Below are 10,468 nucleotides of genomic sequence, written 5' to 3'. Positions count from 1 at the left end.
TCTGGAACCAGAAAGAGTGGAGAGGGCCGATGTACCAATAGACACAATGATGAATTTGATTCAAGGAATGACGATCAGCAGCCCAACATTGCAAGGTGGGCAAATCAACGCAATAAGTCACAACACCGCAAGGTGTGCAACTTGCGGTGATGGGCATGCAATGGACCATTGCCCGCAAATTCCATAGTTTGTATATTTTGTAAAGAATAATCCTTTTTCAAACACTTACAACCCCGACTGGAGAAACCACCCCAATTTTGCTTGGAAGAATCAACAACAAAATTTTCAATCTGTGGCGCAAAAAGAAGGGCCACCTGGATTCTTTCAACGCAACAACGGTCAACAGAGCAATCAAGCAAGTAACTCACAACAACCAATGCAATCTTCTTCTCTAGAGAGCCTATTGAAGCAATATATAGAGAAAAAAGAGATAGTGCTTTAAAGTCAGGCTACGTCTATCCGTAACCTGGAATTGTAAATGGGCCAGATTGCGAGTGAGCTAAAAAGTAGACCGCAAGAGGCGTTGCCAAGTTCAACTGAGCTTCCATGCAACCTAGGGGGATCAGGTAAGGAGCAATGTCAGGTTGTGACATTTCGTAGTGGAAAGACTGTGGAGGGAGAAAGGAAGGATCAGAGTAGAACAACTTCCATCGCAACTGAGCCCAAGATTGCGGTAACGCAAGAAGAAGAAAGAGAGAATGAAGCAGTGGAACCTGAGGTTGCGTCGACCTCAAAGTCAAATGAAATAGGAACCGTGTAAGTCCAGTTACCACCTTTCCCTCAGAGGTTAAGAAAGAAGAAAAACGAAGAGGTACAATACTAATACTTCTTATCTATGTTAAAACAGTTACATGTTAACATCCCTTTCAGTGAAGCGATTGAGGAAATACCTGCCTATGCCAAGTTTCTGAAGGACATTATAACTAAGAAGAGAGGCACTGGAAAATTTGCCACGGTGGCATTAACGCAAAGTTCTAAACCATTATTCCACCAAAGATGAGCGATCCTAGGAGCTTCACTATTCCTTGCTCCATAGGAGGACTCTATATTGGGCAAGCCCTGTGTGACTTGGGGGCCAACATAAATTTGATGCCGCTGTCAATCTTTCGACAATTAAATGTGAGATAACTTCTGCCTACATCAGTGACTCTCCAATTGGCAGATAGATCTCTGGTTCATCCAGAAGGTAAGGTGAAGAGGTTGCTGATCACGATGAATAAATTTATTTTGCCAGCTGACTTTATCATCCTAGATTATGAGGCCGACAAAGACGTGCCCATTATTTTGAGGCAACCTTTCCTATCAACGGGTCGTGCTCAAATTGATGTGCACAAGGGAGAAATCACTTTGAGCATAAACGAACAAAAGCTCAAATTTAATATAATTCGTGCCATGAAATTTCGGAATGAGGAAGATTTATAAGATTCTGACGATGACCTGAATTTGATTGAAGAAGAAAAGTCTGATGAAGAGTGTGAAGAAGAGGATGCCAACGCATCCGTAGCTGCCTGCAATGCGATCGTAGCAAAAACAAACAAAGAAGAAGGAACGATCGCAACACAAGAAGAAGAACCAAAAGAATAAAGAAAAACAACGCAACCTTCCCTCGTGGAACCACCAACACTTGAACTAAAAACCCTACCAACACATTTGATGTACGCATTTCTGGGGCAGAATGAGAAGCTTACGCTCAACGCATATCAAGAGAATACGTTGATGAGCATTCTCAAGAAACATGAGTGAGCAACTGGCTGGACGCTCACTGACATCAGAGATATTAGCCCCGCGTACTGCATGCACCACATTCGTCTTGAGGACGACCACAAAGCAACTATTGAAAATCATTGCAGACTTAACCCTGCGATGAAGGAAGTCGTCAAAAAGGAGATTATCAAGTGGCTGGATGCGAGCATTATCTATTCCATTGCAGATAACACGTGGGTCAGCCCCGTGCAATGTGTGTCGAAGAAGGATGGAATGACGGTAGTCCCCAATGAGAACAATGAATTAATACCGCAAATAACCATCACTGGATGTCGCATCTGCATGGACTACCACAAATTGAATGCGGCCACACAGAAAGATCACTTCCCTCTGCTATTCATTGATCAAATGCTAGACAGTCTAGCAGGGAGTGATCTTTACTGCTTCTTGGATGGATATATTGGGTACAATCAAATCATGATAGCTCCTAAAGACCAAGACAAGACCACATTCACCTGCCCATATGGGACATTCGCTTTTCGTCGCATGCTGCTTGGCCTCTGCAATGCACCAAGCACATTCCAAAGGTGCATGATGGCGATCTTTTCAGATTATCTCGAGGACTCAGTGGAAATATTTAAGGATTACTTCTCCGTTTATGGGAGCACTTATGAAGTCAGCCTGGCCAATTTGGAGAAAATTCTGAAAAGATGTGAAGAGACGAACTTGGTGCTCAATTGGGAAAAATGTCACTTCATGGTGAAAAAGGGTATAGTGTTGGGACATAAGGTCTCCCAAGAAGGATTGGATGTGGACAAAGGAAAGATCGACGCAATTGAAAAGCTTCCACCTCCAACTAGCATGAAGGCTGTGCGAAGCTTCCTGGGGCATGCTAGATTCTATAGACGATTCATTAAAGACTTTTCTAAGATTGCACGCCCACTGAGTGCATTATTAGAAGTGGACAGAAAGTTTGAATTTGACAACAATTTCCTCAATGTATTCTGAGTTTTAAAAGATGCGTTGATTATCGCACCCATCTTGATTGCGCCAAATTGGACACTGCCATTCGAAATCATGTGCAACGCAAGTGGCTATGTGATGGGAGCCGCGTTAGCGCAAAAGAAGAAAACTATTTTACACCCCATCGCATATGCGAGTAAAACTTTGAACCCTGCTCAAATCAATTATTACCACCATTGAAAAAGGACTTCTGGTTGTGATTTTAGCATTGGAAAAATTTTGGGCATATCTATTGGGAACCAAGGTACTCATTCACATTGATCACTCGACAATCAAATATTTGATGACAAAGAAGGACGCAAAGCTGAGGTTGATCAGATGGTTCTCCTCCTTCATGAATTTGATATCGAAATAATTGATCGAAGGAGAACAGAGAATCAAGTTGCGGATCACTTGTCCAGATTGAAAAATCCCAAGGTTTGACCGCAATGAATCTGAAGTGATTGTCGCGTTTCCGGAAGACAACTGTTCCACATACAAGAACTGCCCTGGTATGTGGACATCGTTAATTATTTAGTTTGTGAACAATTTCCTGAAGATTACACATACCATTAACAGAAGAAGCTCAAGCATGAATGCAATCATCATTATTGGGAATGGCCGAATCTGTATAAAAGAGGTGTAGACCAAATCATTGGATTATGCATACCAAACGCTGCTCAACAACACATATTTTCACAGTGCCACGATTCGCCATATGGAGGGCACTTTAGAGGACAACGTACTGCAGCCAAAGTTTTGCAAAGTGGATTCTTTTGGCCTTCATTATTTAAGGATGCTGCTGACTATGCAATAAATGTGATCGGTGTCAACGCACCGGTAGCATTTCATGGAAGAATGCAATGCCAATGACACTATCTTGGAGCTGGAATTATTTGACGTTTGGGGGATTGATTTCATGGGACCATTCCCTCCTTCGCATGGCAAGCATTATATCTTATTGGCTGTCGATTACGTTTCCAAGTGGGTAGAGGCAATTGCATGCACTGTAAGTGATGAGGCGGTAGTCTCCCAGTTCCTCAAGAAAAATATTTTCACTCGTTTTGGCACTCCTCGTGCCATTATAAGTGATGAAGGATCACACTTTGTCAACCACAATATAAAAGAGCTGCTGCGCAAGTACAATATCCTCCACAAGGTGGTCACTGCATACCACCCGCAAACAAATGGCCAGGCTGAAATGTCCAATCGTGAAATTAAATTGATACTTGAGAAGGTAGTAAAACCTTGGCAGAAGGATTGGGCAATGAAGCTTGATGATGCATTGTGGGCATACCGGACGTATTTAAAACACCAATAGATATGTCTCCCTATGCGTTGGTATTTGGCAAGGCGTGTCATCTGCCTTTGAAGTTGGAGTATAAAGCATTGTGGGCGGTCAAGAAACTAAATTTTGATTTGAAGAAAGCAGGGGAAGCGCGAAAACTGCAGCTGGTCGAGCTAGAAGAATGGAGGGTCAACGCATACGCGAATGCGAAGATTTACAATGAGCGCACCAAACGCTGGCATGATAAACGCATATGCGCTAGAAACCTTCAAACTGCGCAAAAGGTCTTACTCTTCAATTCGAGATTGCGGCTCTTCCCGAGAAAATTAAAATCGCGCTGTTTCGAACCCTTCATCATCAAGGCAATATTTCCACATGGTGCGGTGGAACTGATCACCGAGTATGGCAGTCGAACATTTAAAGTTAATGGGCAACGGATAAAGGCATATTGCGGAGGAGATTTCCAGCCAGAAATAGTCTCCGCAAAGTTGAAAAACCCGGACTATCCCTTACTCAACTCTTGAACATTTAACTCTTCGTCATTTTACTATTATCAGTATTTCACTTATTTCTCTAAAAAAAAAAGAAAAACCTATTATTTTGTTTTAAAATCATTTGACCCTCTCTTTGTCTGTTTACAAGAATTAAGGCACAAGATTGCGAAGAAGCAAATGATCTCACTCTATCACCACAATCCACATAAGCAAAGATCATCGGAAGGATGGATGGATCAATACTCAATGCGGGAGATAGTGCAAAATTTGGGGGTCAACGGGTCTTCGGTTGTCGCCGCATTCAAGTTGGTCGCAATGTGCTTCTCCCTACTTCCGCAGTCATGTTGTCGCTTAGCAAGAAGACTGCTAAGCATTGTTTCTTCCTGTTACCCCCAGCATTGCGAGGGAGCTCAGTTGAGCTTGGCAACGCTCCTTGCGGTCTATTTTTCAACTCGCCCGTAATTTGTCCCATTTAGATTTTGAGATTTCTAATGGATGTAGCTTGGTTCTGAAGCACTGATTTGTTTTTCTCAATGTATTGCTTTATCAAGCTCTCTAAGGATGAAGATTACGGTGGTTGTGAGCTGCTAGCTTGGCTTTGTGCTGGACCGTTGTTTTGCGGGAAAAATCTGGGTGGCCCTCCTTTTTGTGCCATAGGTTGAAAGCTTTGTTGTTGATTTTTCCACGCAAAATTTGAGTGGTTTCGCCACCCGGGGTTACATGTATTGGAATAGGGATTATCTCTCATGAAGCATATTGACTGTGGGTTTGTTGGGCATTCCTCCATCGGGTGAGCATCTCCGCAAATGACACAACTTACGGTCATTTGAGTAATTGTGCTGACCTGCCCTTTCTTGCTCCCGTATTATTAATTGCGATGCCTTGTATCAGACTCATCATCACAGTTATTTGATTTTACAGGGATGCGATGCCCCCATTGTTTGCGTCGATTTCTTTGATTCTTAGTCTTTGATCGCTTTCCCTCCAATCCTCGTGATTTTTAGAAATGCAACCGAGTATACTCTTTACCTCCTCATATGTTTTGTCGAGAAGATCACCAGCGATTCAATCCTTGGAAGAAAATCTCCATTTGCAGGCAATTTGGTAAGCCATTGTGTGGACAGTCTCTTACCATCCGCTCAAACCTCGCCCAAGCATCACTGAGCGATTCGACATCTTCTTGTTCAAAAATTGTTATTAATTTCCTTCTCCTAGCGTACTCAGTTCGTGGAAAATACTTCTTCATAAATTTTTCCACGACCTGTTCCTACGAAGTAATCTCTCTCGGTTTGAGAGAATATGCCTATTTCCTTGCCTGATCACACAAAGAAAATGAAAATAGAGTTAGTCGAACTTCTTCAGTAGAGATGTTCGAGAACAAAAAAGTATTGTAGATTTTAATAAAGCTTCGGAGGTGGGCGTGTGGGTCCTCGCCACGTCTTCCTTCGAATTAACCTGTAGTCTAAATCATCTACAACATCACCGGTTTGATTTCAAATCTGCTTCTGTCGAGGGCAGGTCTCATGATTCCCGAAGAGAAATCATAGAGGTTTGGCGATGCATAGTCCCTGATGGGCCTATTGCGATCGTTTGCCAACAGGATTGGATTCGCCATGACATTGTTATCATTTGGTGCTCCATTTTCATGCTGCTCCACCATCTCTTCTTTATTTGACTGTGGTTGCTATTGGCGGTCTTTCAATCTTTGTCTAAAAATCCTCTCAATCTCCGGGTCGTAATTCGTCAGAGATTGAGAGTCTGCAAAGAAATAAGGAAAATTACCGTTAGTGCTCTATTTTGCCGAAGTCCCCGGCAACGGCACCAAAAACTTGATGCTTGGTTTTATGAAGTGGAAATGTGGATGATATGCGTTGATGAAATTGCGTTGTGCACTCAAGTTTCCCCAGTGGAATCCAAGTTTAAATTCCTTTGAGTTTCTTGGTAAGTCTAGGGTCGAACACAGGGACTTATGAAAACAGATTGCGCTGGTAATTTTTGTGAAGAACTTTGCGGTAACCGGATAAATAAATAAATTGTTGGGTTTATTGTTTGCATTGATGAAAAATAAATAAATGCGGCAGAGTTTGAAAAGAGTTGGTAAATGAAAGATGTGATAAGTATGCGGTGAACGAGTTGAGGAAAGTTTCGGCTAACACTTCCTAGGATGCGTTCATGCTATGCGATCATGCAACATGCATACAACAGTAAACCACCTCTCGGTGCGAATGCCACGGCTTTTAAGGTTAGAACACATGCGATATATGTATTAAGTCTATAGGACCTACACATAAGCCTCTATTCTTATTTATGCGATGACGAAATGACACACACAAATAAGGCGACCACATAATATCATTACCATCTCTAGGATGCATTCGATGCAAGTTAACAAATAGAGCTTATCTCTAAGTCCCTATCTCTTGTTTATGCAGGTCAAATCTTGCTCTTTTGAGGCCAGATTCTAACCTAGCTCTCTCGAGTCATTAGGTTCTTTCTTTAGATTCTCTCTCAAGTAACTCTAAAGGGTATTTTGATAGCATAAAACAAGACAATCACAAGCAATGAACTTCCTAGGTCAAGTTAGCTTAGTTTTTCTCAACCCATTCGACTAGTTTAGCTACTCATGCATATTAAGAGAGTGAACAGATGTAGAAATAGAACTTTCATTGTATAAATATGAAGATGAAGTACAAAATAACAATGCAAGTATAGAATAAAGAGTCTGGTAGCAATCTCTTGCTGCCAGGCGTTTACACTGTTCTTCTACTCGTGCTCAAAAGATAATCTCGCTCTCGTGAGAGTCGGCCTGCTCTCTACTTTTATGCCCCAAAGTTCTCTCTCGAGTTGCCCTGAGCGATCTCTGGTGCCACCACTCTTCTCTTGCTCCGCCTTAAAATGGAAAGGAAAACTATGGACAGAGGCGTGAACTTGTAGAATAAAAGATTGTTAAAACGGTGAACCCCTTTTTTGAAGAATGCCCTTGGTATTTATAGACCTTCCATGGTGAAAGACGACTTCTCTCTCATGGTTGTACAGATGAGACGACTTTAATTCTTGACTGATGCACTGGATAATTGTCACCGAAAAGCTGAATATACTTTATGACCGTTATCGACTGTCAACTTAATTTGGATTCGACTGTCATCAGCTTTCTGTCCCATCGCGCTTAATTGGCCTTTCACCCAGATGCGCCCACCATGTTGCGTTGACCAAGTTGTGGCAATCCTTCTCGAGCAAATGTTTGCGAGTACGATCATCGCAAAGCCTTACGATGAAGTTGCGCTCGACCAATAATTTCCTATAATCGCAATTCTTGCATTGCGTCAACGCATATTCTGCACAAAAATACAAAAATCAACTACTCTAATGCATTGAGCGCACGCGACCGCAATATTATGAAATCGATGCTTAATGGACGCAAATTAACATATTTCATCAACGCAATCCAACATTGTTTAAGAACTTAGCACTATGATAAGATGCATTTCTGCCCGTTATCAGTCTTCTAGGTGAAATAGTCACCGTTATCAGTCTTCTAGGTGAAATAGTCACTGTTATCAGTCTTCTAGGTGAAATAGTCAGTCTTAAATAGTAAACAACGTTATAAAGTAAGAGTGACTTATTTCTTAGTCCTGATCTTATGCAAACTCAATGCATAGGACGCCCCCCACTTCTCATGTCATAACAAGTACAAATTAGGATCAAATCGTATATAGCACTTTACAACTCTTTGTAACAACTACAGAGTAGGCCACATCTAATGGTGTTACCAGAATAAGGTACCCAACCTCATTCATGTACCATAGATCATTTTGACTATTTATTCGAAACCGATCCACTCGTATATCTCCATATAAAGTTCAAGTACTCATACAATAGTCATGGGTCTTAGTTTATTGGATTTAGACATTCATACAATTTATGAGATCAAATAACAAGTATATTGATAATAGAAAATGTTTATCATTTTACAAACTGCGAGTTAATAGGACATAAAACCCAATAATATTCCCACTTGGACTAAAACTCCAGTGGATCAATATATACAAATATATACAATGTTGAGTTTACATGGAGAGAATAAAATGTACAAATACATAAACTAGGGCATCACAATACCCATCAATTCTCCCACTTGCCCTAGTGATACAAAACTCGTAGACCTAGTCCTACTAGGTGACCCTCGAACACTTTAGCTGAGAGGGCCTTCGTAAATGGATCAGTTAATTTTTCTTGGGAAGCAATCTGAGTGACAATGATGTCTTCTTTGTTACAATCTCCTTGATGAGATGGTACTTCCGTTCGATATGCTTTCCCCTTTTATGGCTTCGTGGTTCCTTTGAATTTGCAACTACTCCACTGTTGTCACAATAGAGAGTGACAGGCAGGTGCATGTTAGGAACTACTTCCAGATCTGTCAGGAACTTTCTGAGCCATACTGCTTCTTTTGCTGCTTTTCTTGCAGCTACATACTCAGCTTCCATTTTGGAGTCTGCAATACAACTCTGCTTGATGCTCCTCCACACAACTACTCCTCCGTTAAGAGTGAATACTGACCCCGAAGTTGATTTCCTCGAATCAATATTGGTCTGAAAGTCAGAATCAGTGTATCCAGTAAGGATCAAATCCTTAGGACCATACACGAGCATCACTATCACACTTTCACAATAGAGAGTGACAGGCAGGTGCATGTTAGGAACTACTTCCAGATCTGTCAGGAACTTTCTGAGCCTACTGTTTCTTTGTGCTTTTCTTGCAGCTACATACTCAGCTTCCATTTTGGAGTCTGCAATACAACTCTGTTGATGCTCCTCCACAAACTACTCCTCCTTAAGGTGAATACTGACCCGAAGTTGATTTCTCGAATCAATATTGGTCTGAAAGTCAGAATCAGTTGTATCCAGTAAGGATCAAATCCTTAGACCATACACGAGCATATAATCTCTCGTTCTCCGAAGATACTTGAGAATGTTTTTAACAGCAGTCCATGGTCATGACCAGGATTGGAATGAAATTTGTTGACAATTCCTACGCATAGCATATGTCAGGATGAATACACAACATTGCATACATTAAACTCCCAACTGTAGATGCATATGGAATTTGATTTCATCTCCTCAACCTCTTGAGGTGTCTTAGGACTCTACTCCTTAGACAATGATATTCATGCCTGAAGGTAAAGATCTTTCTTGGAATTTTGCATTTATACCTAGACAACATCTTGTCTATATAAGATGCCTGAGATAATTCCAATGTTCTGTTCTTGCGATCCGAACTATTTGGATTCCAAGACATACTGTGCTTCTCCCAAATCTTTCATTTGGAATTGTGAAGCGAGCCATCTTAACATCAGCTAGATATTCTACCTCATTCCCAATGAGTATAGAATGTCATCACAATAAAACACAGGAAAAGCGACAGTTTTGTTGACACTTTTATGTACACAGGTTGTCAACATTTTGTTCAAGCATAAGATTTGATTGCAGCATCAAATCTCATATTCCAGGATCTAGAAGCTTTTTTTAATCCATAATGGAAATCGATTAAGCTTCAAATATTTTGTCTTGACCCAGCTGTTATAACCCTTCTGGTTGAACAAATATAGATACTCTTTTAAGATTTCCATTCAAGAAAAGCTGTCTTGACATCTATTTGACTATATTTTCATAATCATAAAATGTGGATATGGACAGTATTCTAATAGAATTTATCATGGCAACTGAGAGAAGGTTTCTTCAAAATCTAATCCCTTTCTTTGGGTAAACCCTTTTGCCATAGCTCTAGCTTGTAGGTGTACCTTACAACTTGGTCTTGTTTTTCTTATAGATCCACTTGAAACCAATGGGTTTTACCCTTTCCGGTTGATCTACAAGATCCCAGATAGAATTGAAATACATAGATTCCATTTCAAGGTCCATGGCTTTAATCCATTGGTCTTTGTCCACATCGTTCAATGTTCATTAAAAGACAATGGATCCTA

The sequence above is a fragment of the Benincasa hispida genome, chromosome 7 (genome assembly GCF_009727055.1).
Source record: "Benincasa hispida cultivar B227 chromosome 7, ASM972705v1, whole genome shotgun sequence".
Lineage (NCBI taxonomy): Eukaryota > Viridiplantae > Streptophyta > Magnoliopsida > Cucurbitales > Cucurbitaceae > Benincasa > Benincasa hispida.
The sequence above is the reverse complement of the archived record's forward strand: the minus strand, read 5'-3'. Positions refer to the sequence as shown.